The sequence below is a fragment of the Oryza glaberrima genome, chromosome 11, assembly GCF_000147395.1.
Source record: "Oryza glaberrima chromosome 11, OglaRS2, whole genome shotgun sequence".
Lineage (NCBI taxonomy): Eukaryota > Viridiplantae > Streptophyta > Magnoliopsida > Poales > Poaceae > Oryza > Oryza glaberrima.
In genome coordinates, this window is record NC_068336.1 from 8,212,972 (window position 1) to 8,229,605 (window position 16,634).

A 16,634-nucleotide genomic window follows, 5' to 3' on the forward strand; every position below is an offset into this window, starting at 1 on the left:
TTTGATTTACAAATTGTATTTGAGGTCGACATAAAAAATGAAAGAAGATTAGACAATGAGGGAAAAATAATAAAAAACAAGAGCAGACAACCAAAATTTGGAAATGGGGAGGGGGCAGTCCTATGCATGGTACAAAGAAAGCCTATTTAATAATATTTAAATATCGAGTTAATAATCGACATTCCTTGCCGATACTATAATAAAAAAGAAATGTATTCCATTGAATCTTAAACCGATTCCTTGGAAAAGTAGTTCAAATCGCACTCAAAAGCAAAACTAGGCAATAGACAGAGAAAAAAAACAGAGGGGATAAGTCAAGAATTTTTTATTATTTAAACAATTTTAATAAGTAAATACCCGTGCGTTGCAACGGGTAAACTAAAATTATAACAAATATAAGGATCCGACGGTGACGACGATGCTGACGACTTCCCGCGGCCCGATCCGCCGACGGCAATGACGGCGGCGGCGGTTCCCACGGCGGATCCGGCGGCACCGACGGCTACGTGTGTGGCGGCTGCAGCGGCTGCTTCCCGCGTTGGATCCGACGGCTACGATGGTGGCGACGGCTTCCGGTGATGTTTTTATTTTTTTTCCTCTTTCGCTTGATTGTCCTATTGGATTTTGTATCTATGTTTGCAATGAATTTTCGCTGAATCGCTCGTGCATTTGCTGCGGACTCTGGATGATTTTCTTTTTGTCTTGTACTCTCATCTCGGATGTTGTGGATGAGGGATTTTTTTAGGACACTGAAAAAAATTTAACGCGTTAACGGACAAGGTGACGAAAGGAAAATAATGGATCTTTTAATTAAAATTAAGATAAGATAAGAGGTGGCGTTGTTTTAAAAAACCAACACTTGTAATATTTTACAGGTGTCAGTTAATTTAAAATCGACAACTATAATATATTATATTACTGGAACCTAAAAAACCGAACAGAGTCATCTTAGGCCTTATTTAGTTGGGGAAAATTTTTGGGTTTAATTATCACATTGGATATACGGACACACATTTGAAGTATTAAACGTAGTCTAATAACAAAACAAATTACAAATTCCTCTAGGAAACAGCGAGATGAATTTATTAAGCCTAATTAATCCGTTATTAGCAAATGTTTTATGTAGTACCACATTGTCAAATCATGGCGCAATCAGGCTTAAAAAATTTGTCTCACAATTTTCACGCAATATATGTAATTAATTTTTTTATACTATATTTATATTTATGTGTCAAATATTCGATGCGATAGCGTGAAATTTTTTGTTTCGAGGACTAAGCAGTGCCTTATCCATCCATCCATCCACAACGGAGATAAGGCCAAGCAGGGGAGCTGGCGAGCATATTGAAAGGAACCGAGCCGGCGGGGCCCACCCACCGAGGAGATAAGGACGAGAGCCTGAGATCCCTGATTTTTTTTCTCGCTCTCTCGTATTCCTCTCCTCTCTCTCGGTCTTCTGTTTCGCTCGCTCTCCTCTCTCTCTCGGAGCAGCGGAGCCGAGGCGGCAGGCAGTGGCGCAAGAGGGGAGGCGGCTGGTGTCACGCCCAGAAATTTAGCCCAAATTTCCAGACTATTTCGTGTATTAAATCCCTGTCCAGGACCAGCCAGGGTACACAAAACGACAAGTAATATACAGTTCCAAACGTAAATAAAGCGTAAAATACTTACAGAAGAGGCACTTAGTCCTCACACCGAAACAAAAGCAGCAGCAACGGTAAAAGGCGATCCTAGCGGGGCTTCAGCTCCACTCCACAGGCAAAACTCAACTGGGGTCTGAGCCTTGGTCTTCTAACTTCGTCTTCAGCTCAGAAGCACTACACTTCTGAAAAGGGGGAAATAATAGCAAGGCTGAGTACAACCACCGTACTCAGCAAGCCACACCAACAATGCAGACGTGCAAGGGGATACAAGGATGGTTTGTGGCTATTTGCATAAAGGCGGTTGTAAAACATTTTATTGAGCGAAACAGTAAAACTGTTGAGTAATTAAAGTAACATTAAATCTCCACTGATCAACGCTACACCACGTTGAACAGGCCCAACCAACCCACCTGAACTACAATGTATTGGGTCAATTTATTAAGATGGGACTAATCACGGTGAATCTGGTCGACCGCCCATAACCGCGGGCACGGCTATTCGAATAGTTTTACTCTGATCAGATGTGTACAACTGTACCCACAAGACACAGCCCCACGACACGTTTCCGTGCACCGACATGCCACCACGACATACCGGAAAGAGGCCGTGACAGGACCCTTCGCATAACCCCCTCTAGCCAAGCACACCACACCTCAGGTTTCACCCCCGTCCCCAGCGGGCAACGGGTAGTCCCCTCTCGTGCCTATGTGAATCCGGAAGTGACAGAGGCCGTCGCAGGGCCCGCCCCGCTCCATCACACCCACCCTTGCCTGGATGCGTCAGCTAGAGGAAAGCTACACTACAAGCCCAGCCGTTGCCCACGCTGGCTTGTGGTAAGTACGATAAGTTCTTCCAGGGCATCCCGTGAACCGGTCCTTAATTGCCATGGGTGCGACTAGCAAAACCATGCACCCACAGCCCACCATTCAGTCGCATTTTAGTTGGATAATTACGACCATGAAGCATGGCCAGATGTCTTGAGCACGCAGCTCAACAAGATACTAGAAGGTCTAATACTGCAATTATCCCATCAACTGAGCTAGTGGTAATTAAGCATGGCTAAGCATATAGTTCTAGCTAGGTCATCAAAGTAACACAAGCTAGTCAATTTATTATCCACGGTTGACAAATGACAGATATCAAGTAAACATGGCACAAGCGAGCAGATAGGTAATACCCGAATCCCATGTAATTAGCAAGACATGCATGTTTATTTGCAAACGGTAAAACATTTATAACTTGGGATCACCATGCTCAAGGGGAATGTGTGACTTGCCTTGCTTCTTCACTTTGATCTTCCGAACTCTTTTCCTCGCGACCGCGGACTTCCGAAACGACGGATTCTACACGCTAGCACGCAAAACGAGGAAAAACTCTAATAAAAACCAAGGGAACAGTACATAAAAAGTAAACAAACATGTAGAGCTCAATTTTAGATGAATTTTGCAAGTTGAATGGCCCAATTTAGAGTTCGTATGAATTAGATATGAATTTTAGAAGGTTTTGAGCCATTTTAATGAATTTCTAGAATTATTACCGATTTATTGCGCAATTTAAATCAATTATGACGTCATCCGACGTGGGAGAGGTGGCGCCGGCAAGCGGGCCCCACCTGTCGGTGACTCACGGGTGGCGGGCGCACCGTGGACCGAGTCCACGCACGCGCTGGTCCACGGGCACACCACGTGGCAGACACGTAGCGGCCACGACGGACGGCTAGCGGAGGTGGCGCCGACGTGGCGCCACAGAGGCACCGACGCGGGCGGCACGGGAAGGCCACGTGGACGGCCCAGATCGCCCCGAAGGGGGATCGGGCGGCCGCGGGTGAGCGGGAGCCGGCTCACCGGTCGGCCGGCCGGGAGCGACGGCGCACGGCCCGATGGTCGCCGGCGACGACCACCGGTGCGACGGCACGCGCGGGAGGCGAAGAAAAAGGGGGGAAAGGGAGACGAGATAGAGGGGGTCCTCACCGAGGGGCGCCGGCGACGGAAGGTGGCCGGCGGAGCTCGGGCGGAGGATGGCGGCGCTGCTCCGGCGACAAGCGGTGCCTGGGAGGAAGCGGACGAGGGTGGCCGCGACCTCGCGCGGCGGGAACAGGCATCGGCGACGGGGAGCTCGGATGAGGGGAACGCCGGGCTTCCTATCGACGCTGCGATGCCACTGGAGGAGGACGTGAGGCCGGAAATGGTTTGGAGCGGCAGTGAGTGGTAGCCGGAGGCGGCTGCTATGATGGCGGTTCGGGTGGTGTGGTGGAGTGACGGTTCCAGCGGCAGAATGGAGGAGTGGAGGGGATGCCGGGGTACGGGACGACGCAACGAAGCCGTCGGTGATGGTTGCGCGGAGCAGCGGCGGCGGGAGTGACGGTGGCGTGCGGCTGGAAGCACGGCGACGAGCGGCGGAGCTCGGGCTCGCGCGGGCTGAGCGGGAGAAGGCGCGACGGGCCCGGGAAAGTTGGGGAAATGGGAGAGGAGAGCACAGGGATCGTTTTTATAGCCTCGAGAGGGTGGGAGAGAGCCGGAGCGAGGTGGATTTGGGGCGGCAACCGGCGGGAAGCGGGGTGTCGACGTGGAGCTCATGGCGGGGCAAACCGGCGCCGTTTTCTTGGGGGAAAATGGGGGAAACGGTGGAGGAGGTGGTGGGGGTGCAGTTCCACCACTTGGGCGCGAGCGGGAGGGGCGGGGTGGTGCGGATTTTGCGGCGGAGTGGGCGGCAATGGCGGCCGCGGGTGGTTACTGGCGAGGTGGCTGGAGGAAGGGGGAGGAGCTGACAGGTGGGGCCCTTGGGTCCACCTGTCGGCGAGGGAAGGAGAGAGGAAGTCGGGGGAGGGGGTTATGTGGACTTAGGGAGAGAGGGGCGAACCGGGCTGGGCCGGAGGGGAAAGAAGGAGGGAGGGGGATTGGGCCGAGCGGCCCAAGAACAAAGAGGAGGAAATTTTATTGCTTTTCTTTTTTATTTTAATTGATAAAATGAACTTTGTGACTTTAAAATTATTTCTTGAGCTCCGAAAATTCACGGAAAAATCCGGAGAGTATTTTAAGGCACAAAGAATATTACAAAATATTCTCGCCCAATGATTTTTAAAAGGAAATTTTAATTTCCTCCATAATTCCACTTGATTAAATTGGTTTAACTTTTATTTAATTTCTAGAAAATGCATTATTAAATGATTTTTAATCCCGAACGAAAATCGGGGCGTTACAAATCTACCCCCCTTACAGGAATCTCGTCCCGAGATTCTGGGATGGCTAGAAAGAAAGCTGGAGCTGGCGGGCAGTCTGACTGATCTGCTTACACATGCTACCTCTTTCTGATTCAACTGACCGTTTGCTCGATGAACCAAACCTGCATAAGCTTGCCGTTCTGTTGCTTCCCATAAACTGACGGACCGACTCTGATTAGTCTGACCTTGACCAGAACTGCTGGTGCCCATAGAACTTCTATATTTTTTTTGGACTGAATTGCTAATGCTGGCAATTAGATAAACTGAGGATTCACTTTGCTTACAGGGGATCGGTGTAGTTTTTCCGAAACCTTGAAACTAACTTCTTCTGTAACCCACAGACAATGACTTTGCTCGACTTGCTCTTGATTCAAACCACAAGTATTTTCAGGAAACTGGCTTGGTCTGTCCTTGTCTGGATTGCGGCTGTTCCTGATGCTACTTCTTTAAGCCGAACGGTTGACCTGGCCTCACCGGCGTACCTTCGAATTCAATTAGACGACTTGGGATCAGTGTTACTCTGCTGACGCCTTGCAACTGGCTCTTTCAAGTACTAACCAACTTGCTGCACTGGGTTGAATCTTTAAGGGAAACGGCAATGAGGTGAACCAAAACTCATCTCTGCGACCTACCCCCCTTACAGAGAGTAGTCATACTTTCGCGTGACCGGGAATAATTGAACTATTGTCCTTGAAGAAAAATCGTCACTTCTCGAATTTACGAATGGCCCTGACTTTGAAAATAGAAAACTTCATCGATCAATCAAAATAAAGCAATGACGATGCACTTTCATCCAGGACAAGACTTGGAACTTAACCCTCAGTTGTTGATAGGAAACTCCTTGTAAAGAAATTCTCATTTAGCTCCTGATCTTACTAACTCTTGACTACTTCCCCATCAGTTCTACTGCTGGCATAACTAGCATGCTTCTGGCCTGACTTCGGTACCGTATGCTTGAACAGATTGCATAGCTGTCACTTTGTGAAACAAGCACTGATCACTTAGCATATCAAACTCAAGAGTCCTTCTCTTGACACGACATTACACTTCGTCGATCCTCCTTTGTTGACTCTTCCTGGGTTGACGTACTATAAGCCCTGCAACTGCTTTCCCCAAAATACTGCAATCTGGGCGTCTGCTGAAAACTGACTTTGATGCCGCCGAGAGTTTCTACTCTCTGATGATAACAACTTCACATTCATATCTTCGGTAAAACTGATATGTAGAAAAGAGGTTCTCTGCCACACACCCTGCTGACTACACATTTCTGAACCTGATTCTTGTATATTTCTTGCCCATGTATGGAACAATTTCTGCCAACTTCCGGGAAACATCATGAGGATTTCTGGAATTCATAGTGGTTGCTTCCAACTTATGGAGAACCATCCATGATTCATAATCGTACCACTAAGGTGTAATTGTCGCTTACCATTCTCTAACGGTTTCCACGGGTAGAGAGTTCCCAAGATTCCTTGTATGGTGTTACTTCTGAATTTTTTTTTTCATTACTCCTTACACTTGAATACCCTTTATACTGCCTTTAGAGAGATTTCATAGTGTTGAGAGCTATGGATCCAACCATTGTCACTTCATTGGTTAATCCTTTCTTTACTGGCTCGCAAACAGGTTTTGGAGCACAACAAAAGTGCGATGAGTTAGAGGGGAAACTCTTGGTTTCTTGTAACTTGCAGATACACATGTTAACTTGCTTTTGCATACTCAAAGGTGAAAAGGAAAGAACCGCTTGACTCCTACTCTATTCAATATTCCCTTTCCAACTATATCACTAGATTGGAACTTCTATGCACGAGGACGGTATTTGAACACCAAAGGCCTGTGCACAATTGTTGACTCTTGCTTACCGAACTGCTAATCGGTAGCACATTTACCCATTGTGATTCTGACATGGTTGACTTGTCCTTTTGTTGGTTACGAGCTGAAGCTCCCATAAGAACAAAACTTTGACTGATGACGTTCCTAAGACAACCATCAATCCTCTTGGTAGCTGAAAGGAACGAGACCTTCTCACTGTTGGTGCAACTCTTCTATTAATTTCTTGCCAGACCACTGAGCTGGAGCAGCATGAGGTGCATGGCTGATGTTGATAACCACATTGAAGTCTGATGCTTGAGACATTGACTGCAGTTGCTGCTGAAGAATTGAGCTGTTTCTCTGTAGTTAAAGTAGATCACTGATTCCCTGACATTGATTGCCCTACTAATGCTGATTCTGTAGCCTTGAAGCAGTTGCTAGCGAAACAATAGAATCTTTATCGGTGCCCTTGAAACCCGTACCTTCTGTAGGTATCACTTGTTGCTCCTAGGATTAGTGGCGGCTTGGCTGTGCTGGTCTGCTAAGGGCTTGGTGGTCTACTGTTTGAGGTTGCGGGTGTTTGCTCTTGGAAAAAAACTGGCTTTGGCTCTGATCCTGATTCCGGCTTGCATCTGAGCTTGTACCTGTTGTTGGAGACACTGTCGTTGCATCTGCTGCATCGGACTCTGTGGTTGCTGCATCAACATCTGATACATCCATCATCTGACCTTGGCTAACCATAATCTGACCAGAGCGAGGTGCTCTGACTCAGCTGGTAGCTTGTTGTCTCGGACTGATCCACTGATTCTGACCTCAACACACTGCGGCTGGAGTTACTTCCGCTACATCTGACCTTGCATCAAGCTTTGCATCTCCTGCATCAATACACCCATCATCTGATCTTGGACACCCAAAGTTAATCATGAGCAGGGGTTCTTCTGGCATTAGGGTACCTTGCAGCTTTCAACTGAACCATTGATCTGTGACTTTAATATACCGTCGTTGCTCTTCTCTCTAACACTGACCATCTTCTGCCAGGGCGGAAGAGAGGTGGAAGAGAGGGGTTGCTAAAGATAAGACCTTAAACCACTTGACTAATGATCTGTTGCGAGTAGATTTTTATTGATTCAAGTTGCTTAAGGAAACAACCTAGTATGGTCGCATCCCCACCAATGACGCAAACCATACCCCTACACACAAGCAAACAACACATGATCTAGAAGCTAACGAAACAATTCTTCTGGGACAGATTGGGTTTAGGTCATCTTCGAGGAAACTCTTCTTTAATCTTCGTGGAACGACGACTCTGGGCAGATCTTTTCGCTCTTTGCACGAAGCTTGAGGCTCGACTTGACTTCCGAGCAGGCATGACGCTGGCGGTTTGTCCTCCAGGTTTGACAACTAAAAGAATTGGAGGGGCAGGGAGGAGAAATTTAAAAACCGTTTCGCAAAGAAATGCCGAAGGGCAAGAGGAGACATTTTGCAAATAGGGTTTTCAGAAAGCTTGTCCTTAGGGTTTGACCATTTGGCTCAACCTACAATCAAGTTGGCTCTGATACCATTTTGTCACGCCCAGAAATTTAGCCCAAATTTCCAGACTATTTCATGTATTAAATCCCTGTCCAGGACCAGCCAGGGTACACAAAACGACAAGTAATATACAGTTCCAAACGTAAATAAAGCGTAAAATACTTACAGAAGAGGCACTTAGTCCTCACACCGAAACAAAAGCAGCAGCAACGGTAAAAGGCGATCCTAGCGGGGCTTCAGCTCCACTCCACAGGCAAAACTCAACTGGGGTCTGAGCCTTGGTCTTCTAACTTCGTCTTCAGCTCAGAAGCACTACACTTCTAAAAAGGGGAAATAATAGCATGGCTGAGTACAACCACCATACTCAGCAAGCCACACCAACGATGCAGACGTGCTAGGGGATACAAGGATGGTTTGTGGCTATTTGCATAAAGGCGGTTGTAAAACATTTTATTGAGCAAAACAGTAAAACTGTTGAGTAATTAAAGTAACATTAAATCTCCACTGATCAACGCTACACCACGTTGAACAGGCCCAACCAACCCACCTGAACTACAGTGTATTGGGTCGATTTATTAAGATGGGACTAATCACGGTGAATCTGGTCGACCGCCCATAACCGCGGGCACGGCTATTCGAATAGTTTTACTCTGATCAGAGGTGTACAACTGTACCCACAAGACACAGCCCCACGACACGTTTCCGTGCGCCGACATGCCACCACGACATACCGGAAAGAGGCCGTGACAGGACCCATCGCACAACCACCTCTAGCCAAGCACACCACACCTCAGGTTTCACCCCCGTCCCCAGCGGGCAACGGGCAGTCCCCTCTCGTGCCTAGGTGAATCCGGAAGCGACAGAGGCCGTCGCAGGGCCCGCCCCGCTCCATCACGCCCACCCTTGCCTGGATGCGTCAGCTAGAGGAAAGCTACACTACAAGCCCAGCCGTTGCCCACGCTGGCTTGTGGTAAGTACGATAAGTTCTTCCAGGGCATCCCGTGAACCGGTCCTTAATTGCCATGGGTGCGACTAGCAAAACCATGCAACCACAGCCCACCATTCAGTCGCATTTTAGTTGGATAATTACGACCATGAAGCATGGCCAGATGTCTCGAGCACGCAGCTCAACAAGATACTAGAAGGTCTAATACTGCAATTATCCCATCAACTGCGCTAGTGGTAATTAAGCATGGCTAAGCATATAGTTCTAGCTAGGTCATCAAAGTAACACAAGCTAGGCGATTTATTACCCACGGTTGACAAACAACAGATATCAAGTAAACATGGCACAAGCGAGCAGATAGGTAATACCCGAATCCCATGTAATTAGCAAGACATGCATGTTTATTTGCAAACGGTAAAACATTTATAACTTGGGATCAACATGCTCAAGGGGAATGTGTGACTTGCCTTGCTTTTTCACTTTGATCTTCCGAACTCTTTTCCTCGCGACCGCGGACTTCCGAAACGACGGATTCTACACGCTGGCACGCAAAACAAGGAAAAACTCTAATAAAAACCAAGGGAACAGTACATAAAAAGTAAACAAACATGTAGAGCTCAATTTTAGATGAATTTTGCAAGTTGAATGGCCCAATTTGGAGTTCGTATGAATTAGATATGAATTTTAGAAGGTTTTGAGCCATTTTAATGAATTTCTAGAATTATTACCGATTTATTGCGCAATTTAAATCAATTATGACGTCATCCGACGGGGGAGAGGTGGCGCCGGCAAGCGGGCCCCACCTGTCGGTGACTCACGGGTGGCGGGCGCACCGTGGACCGAGTACACGCACGCGCTGGTCCACGGGCACACCACGTGGCAGACACGTAGCGGCCACGACGGACGGCTAGCGGATGTGGCGCCGACGTGGCGCCACAGAGGCACCGACGCGGGTGGCACGGGAAGGCCACGTGGACGGCCCAGATCGCCCCGAAGGGGGATCAGGCGGCCACGGGTGAGCGGGAGCCGGCTCACCGGTCGGCCGGCCGGGAGCGACGGCGCACGGCCTGATGGTCGCCGGCGACGACCACCGGTGCGACGGCACGCGCGGGAGGCGAAGAAAAAGGGGGGAAAGGGAGACGAGACAGAGGGGGTCCTCACCGAGGGGCGCCGGCGACGGAAGGCGGCCGGCGGAGCTCGGGCGGAGGATGGCGGCGCTGCTCCGGCGACAAGCGGCGCCCGGGAGGAAGCGGATGAGGGTGGCCGCAACCTCGCGCGGCGGGAACGGGCATCGGCGACAGGGTGCTCGGATGAGGGGAATGCCGGGCTTCCTATCGACGCTGCGATGCCACTGGAGGAGGACGTGAGGCCGGAAATGGTTTGGAGCGGCGGCGAGTGGCAGCCGGAGGGGGCTGCTATGATGGCGGTTCGGGTGGTGTGGTGGAGTGACGGTTCCAGCGGCGGAATGGAGGAGCGGAGGGGATGCCGGGGTACGGGACGACGCAACGAAGCCGTCGGTGACGGTTGCACGGAGCAGCGGCGGCGGGAGTGATGGTGGCGTGCGGCTGGAAGCATGGCGACGAGCGGCGGAGCTCGGGCTCGCGCGGGGTGAGCGGGAGAAGGCGCGACGGGCCCGGGAAAGTTGGGGAAATGGGAGAGGAGGGCACAGGGATCGTTTTTATAGCCTCGAGAGGGTGGGAGAGAGCCGGAGCGAGGTGGATTTGGGGCGGCAACCGGCGGGAAGCGGGGTGTCGACGTGGAGCTCGTGGCGGGGCAAACCGGCGCCGTTTTCTTGGGGGAAAATGGGGGAAACGGTGGAGGAGGTGGTGGGGGTGCAGTTCCACCACTTGGGCGCGAGCGGGAGGGGCGGGGTGGTGCGGATTTTGCGGCGGAGTGGGCGGCAATGGCGGCCGCGGGTGGTTACTGGCGAGGTGGCTGGAGGAAGGGGGAGGAACTGACAGGTGGGGCCCTCGGGTCCACCTGTCGGCGAGGGAAGGAGAGAGGAAGTCGGGGGAGGGGGTTATGTGGACTTAGGGAGAAAGGGGCGAGCCGGGCTGGGCCGGAGGGGAAAGAAGGAGGGAGGGGGATTGGGCCGAGCGGCCCAAAAACAAAGAGGAGGAAATTTTATTGCTTTTCTTTTTTATTTTAATTGATAAAATGAACTTTGTGACTTTAAAATTATTTCTTGAGCTCCGAAAATTCACGGAAAAATCCGGAGAGTATTTTAAGGCACAAAGAATATTACAAAATATTCTCGCCCAATGATTTTTAAAAGGAAATTTTAATTTCCTCCATAATTCCACTTGATTAAATTGGTTTAACTTTTATTTAATTTCTAGAAAATGCATTATTAAATGATTTTTAATCCCGAACGAAAATCGGGGCGTTACAGCTGGTGACGGGTGGCGGCGGCGGGTGGAGACGGTGCGGCCCAGTGCGACGGGAGGCGGCACCCACCCCTCCATGGCAGCGGCTTCGGTGGCGTGTGGCGTGAGGAGTGGAAGCCGCCCGGAGGCGCTATCCCTCCCAAGATCCAGCGGGAGGAAGGGCTTCAGAGCCGCGCCGCCACCAAATGCGCCGGTCGCCTTGATGTTGTCCCTGCCACCAGCCCGCGTCGAGCTCGTCCACAAGCTCGACAACCGCGCCAAGCACTTCCGCCGCCGCACGTCGCCTACAACCCGACATGCCTCTTGCTGCCTTTTGTTTGCCAGCAAATTCATATATGATTGTCTTTGTTTAACTTTCTGTATTGCCGGATCGGATTGGGAGGGAGGAAATACATGGGGTATTAGGTTTCTTGTAGGGATCAAATTCATGAGGTCGAGATTAAATTTGGTATTTTCGTGTTGTTTTTGGTTGTCTGGTTGATTAATTGATTTGGGGATCTATCTCGGGGATTTTTTTTTAAGACAGACTCAGACTCGGGGAGGGACGGATCGCACGGATACATGACAAATCGGGCATATGGACGAAAATCATGTGACGACCGAAAAAATACGAATATTTATATTAGTTATAGATATAACCGGTACCTTTTGACTATTCCCCTTACTAGTAGCCGTCGGAGAGCTGGCACTTAAAAACCGACATATATCTTTTTGTCAGACATAGGTGTTGGTTCTAGTTAAGAACCGACACCTATTATCTCGACGTGACCGGGCAAAGAACATAGCAGAGCAGTGCCACTTGTTATTGCTCGACCAGTTAGAGGATGGGGAGGTTTTCCTCTAATTTTTTTTACGTTGGAGATTGAAGAGTACACGGTTAGTTTCCATTATTTCTCACTCCATTTCACTCTTGTATGTTGAATTGAACCATTTGCTACGTACACGTATAAAGTGCGCAACCGAAACAAATTATTTGTATTTGTGTTGTACTGGTAATATTTTTTATTCTTTTTGTGTCCATTTAATTAGATCATCCTCAAAGGAGACCACATGATAATACTGAATTGAAGTATTTACATAACAGTAGTTGACTTTGCCCGTAAAATTTATTAGTAGGTGCTTCAAATAATATTCATAGAGTAGTATACAGAGGTATAACACGATGTAATATTAATTAAATTTTTGAAGTTGTATATAATTTTTTATTCCAATTTGCTTGTAAATTATAAAATCATCATTATATTTATTCTGCACGGTTTTAAATAGACAATAAAATATTTTTCTCTTCAAGGGGCGGTAAATTTCATTTACCTTTTCTCTTCATTTAATTATATTCACTTATAAGATCTATTAGTTTTGTTATTTGTAGATACACATTTATACGATCATTTATTAACTTTGTATCATCTAGAGTAGTTGACATTAGTAATATTCCTAGGTTGTAATGTGTGCATGATACGGCGTGTAAATAGCACGTAGTGTATATGAGGGAATCAATCAATGACCTGTATTAGGGTTTTCGGATCCCCTTATATAGACATAGGGGCGGCCGGCAAAGATTGCTAGGTTATCCCTTATAATCCAGATACCTACCACCTATTTACATGGGATAGGTTTTATAGCCTTATCTAATCCATTTTACCAAGTTACATTATGTCGGATGGGATTTAGGCATAGCTGGCCCACCTTGTGTAACACGGCCCAAAGGCCTAGTTGTCGCGTCCCGTTTTTCGTATTTCTTAATTTTCCTATTTTCGAAAATTCACATTTGTGTTTATTTGCCTAAATTAGCTTAGTAAAAATTTCATGAATGAAAAAGGTTTAATTTGACTAAATAAATTAATTACATCGCGCTTTTATTTTATCGTTAGTTAATTGGAGTTATTTGGTTTTAGTTTGAGTTTGGAACTGGAGCCCAATTTGATCAATTCTTCCAAATCCTAAAATTCCATATCTAAAAAAATTCCTCAAAATTCCTAACAATCCAAAATCTCTGGATTTTGAATTTTCCATAAATCCAAATTTCCTCCTTTCTATTTTTCCCTGTTTCCTCTCTTCTTCTCATTTTTATTTTCCTTCCTCTCGTTGCCTCCTAATCTCTCTGTTTATTTCTATCAATCTCTCTCAGTTCGGTCTATCTCTCTCCGATCCTTGATCTCTCTCTATGTTCGGTGCGCAGAGGGGTTGAAGCCCAGCAGCCAACGCCACTCCTCCACACTTGTCCTGGTTTCCAGGCCAATCCATCCCCCTTCTTCAATTTCCACTAATCTATTGCTCTACATTAATTTTCTCCACCAATGCCAGAAATTGAATCACCTTCACCCCTTGCATCCATTTTTCAAATTCCCATTCACCTCTAAAGGATCGATGTTTCAGTTTCTCCATCAAGCACCACTGTCTCTTCCCATCCCTCTCCCAGTAAATAATTTCTTCTCCTTCCCTAATCTATTTTAATCACCTGAATTGATTTTAATTTCCAGCTTTTCTGCTCCTCCATCAAGCAGTGTCATATCTTTCAATCATGCACCAATCAATTTCTTCACCTCCCTAATCAATCTCTCTATTGATTATCTAAAAAAATAAATCAACTTGATGAAGCTTGATCCATTTTTCAAATCCCCCACCCACCTCTCCATCTCCACTGTCGATTTCTCCTCTTCAATGCCAAAAATTGAAGCCTCTTCAATTTCTCATCTACATCTCCTGGTTGTTCAATGTTCATCCCTCTTCTCCTATACAAAAAGTTGCAGCACTCCTCCACACCATCGCCCCCAGTTACGTCGCTCTGCTGCTGTTGCTCGTGATCGATCGAAGAACACAAGCTGCAGCATGCGAAGATCGAGCCACCGCTGCCATCGCAAGCATGAGCAGCTGCCGTTTATAGGAGCTGCCGTCAAGCTGCCATCACGCCTCAGCGCTGACGTCTCCACTTGCATCTCCTCAGTTTGCCACCGTCTCACCGTCAACCACTTATCGTTTCTTCCACTCCTCCGCTGTGGTTGAGACATCGTCCCCCTGCTGCTTCGTTCCCTGCAACCAAGGGGTTTACTTGTGCTCCGTCGTCGTCGCTTCTTCTTCCCGGCGTTGTTGATCTACCGGTGGCCATGTCGTTTTCGTCTCGTCGTCGACTATGCAGCCACATCGTCATTGCCGAACCAAGCCAGCTGCTCCTCTTCCATGTGCCGTCATCGTCATCTAACATGCCTAAAACTCAATTTTCAAATTTTGACTTCGATAAAACAATAGAAATGTGTTTCCAAATTTATGACTACAATTTTTCCCCAAAAGACATAAGGTGAGACTAATATGACTAGTTCTCATAATTAAATTAGTGAATTTAAAACTTTTTCCTTACCAACCTACATATAAAGCTAAAACTTGGCCAGTGCTTGCATACTTACCTAGTAGTGTGGAGATTATGGATACCCCATATCTGCATGACAGTTATAATTTAGTCGGATATACGGTACCAAATATAGATAGAATATCTTTATGAGGACTTGGGTTAGTTTTTAACTTGTATGTCAAGGAAATACCCGGGATTCTGGTCGGTTACGATTGTATTTTATCTATAATCCCATATTCCATTACGATATGGACTGTACTTTGTAAAGCGGACTCCTTCCCCTATATAAGGAGGGTCCATGTGCCTCTAGGGGTGCGTTTTTCTTTTTTCCAGTTTATACAATCAATAACATACTCGGCGGAATCATCCCCGGACAGGAGTAGGATATTACTTCTTAAATAAGAAGGTCTGAACCTGTATAAAATCTCTTGTCTCCAAACCCATTCACTTTCCTAGCTTGATAGCCACCCCCTTTTATTATTGCCGAAATCTTGTTTCGACAGTTGGCGCGCCAGGTAGGGGCAGCGTCAAGTTCTCGCCGACTAAGTGCGATGGGTTTCGTTTCTGGCATCGACGACTTCGCCTTCCCCCCCGGGCAGGCGTTCCGGTTCGGCAGCCTCAACTTCATCACCAATGACTTCGGCAAGATCTTTCCCCTTGACTCAGATTCAAACCAGTCAGGGAGAGACCAGGTCCCCGTGCCGTTCGGTATTCCAAACTCGGCCAAGGCCTACTCCAAGATCATCTCTCCCGAGTCGGCTTCAAACCACTCGGACGAGATCCAATCTACTCTTCCGCAACCAGATCAAGACGACGGGTCCTATCCCTCAATCCTGATGAAACTTCCTGATGATCTGGCCGCTGTCTGCACAGTCAAGACATCTCCCACTCGAAGATCTAGGCGAGCTCCGGCTTCGGCCCCGATCCGATCTAGATCCAGGGAGGTTGGCGTTATACTCCAACCTCTCGGGACAATCTCGACGGAAGAGTTGGATGGCTACCTCAGCTCCCCCGGCGTCAGTTCTCGACCAACCGATATCCTCGACTACGACGATTTCGGCTACCACTACGACCATGGCGACCTCGACAACTTCGATGACAGCTATGAGGATAACTACACGCCCCTCTTCTTCGGCGTATTCATGGCTGACAATGAAACGGAGGAACAACGCCAAGCCCGAGAAGCGGACCAAGATCGCGCACGGCAAGAAGCTGAACGTCGCCGACTGGAGGAAGAGCGACAGCGACAAGAGCGAGAACGACTATAGCGTGAGCAACAAGATCGCGAACGGATTGCAAAGGAGGCTGAAGATCGACGACAACGCGCCTTGGAATCTGGGCGGCGAGCAAGAGTGCTCATTGGGCAACAAGACGTCGATGGGACAGCGGTCTTTCGCACCCCCAGCAGAACGCGGTTGCAGCAATCACCCTCCTCGACACCCTCCTCAAGGAAGACGCACTCAACCAAGCTAATCATGTAGTCAACATCTTGAACCAGACGAAGACCATGATCGCTGCCTCGGTTCCAGCCAACTCCGCAAACACCCGCAACCTGACTGGTAGCCGAGTCCCTCATCTTCGATCTCAAGACTATCACCAGCCAAGCCTCAGCATTGCCGGCACCGAATCTAGTCGCAGGAGCAGGGGACATGATGAACGGTCTGTTCGTTCGCCTCCCGAGCGATATAGGGAGCGCCGAGTTGAACGACCACACTCCCCACATCGAAGGCGCCCCATCGATCTTCGCGACACC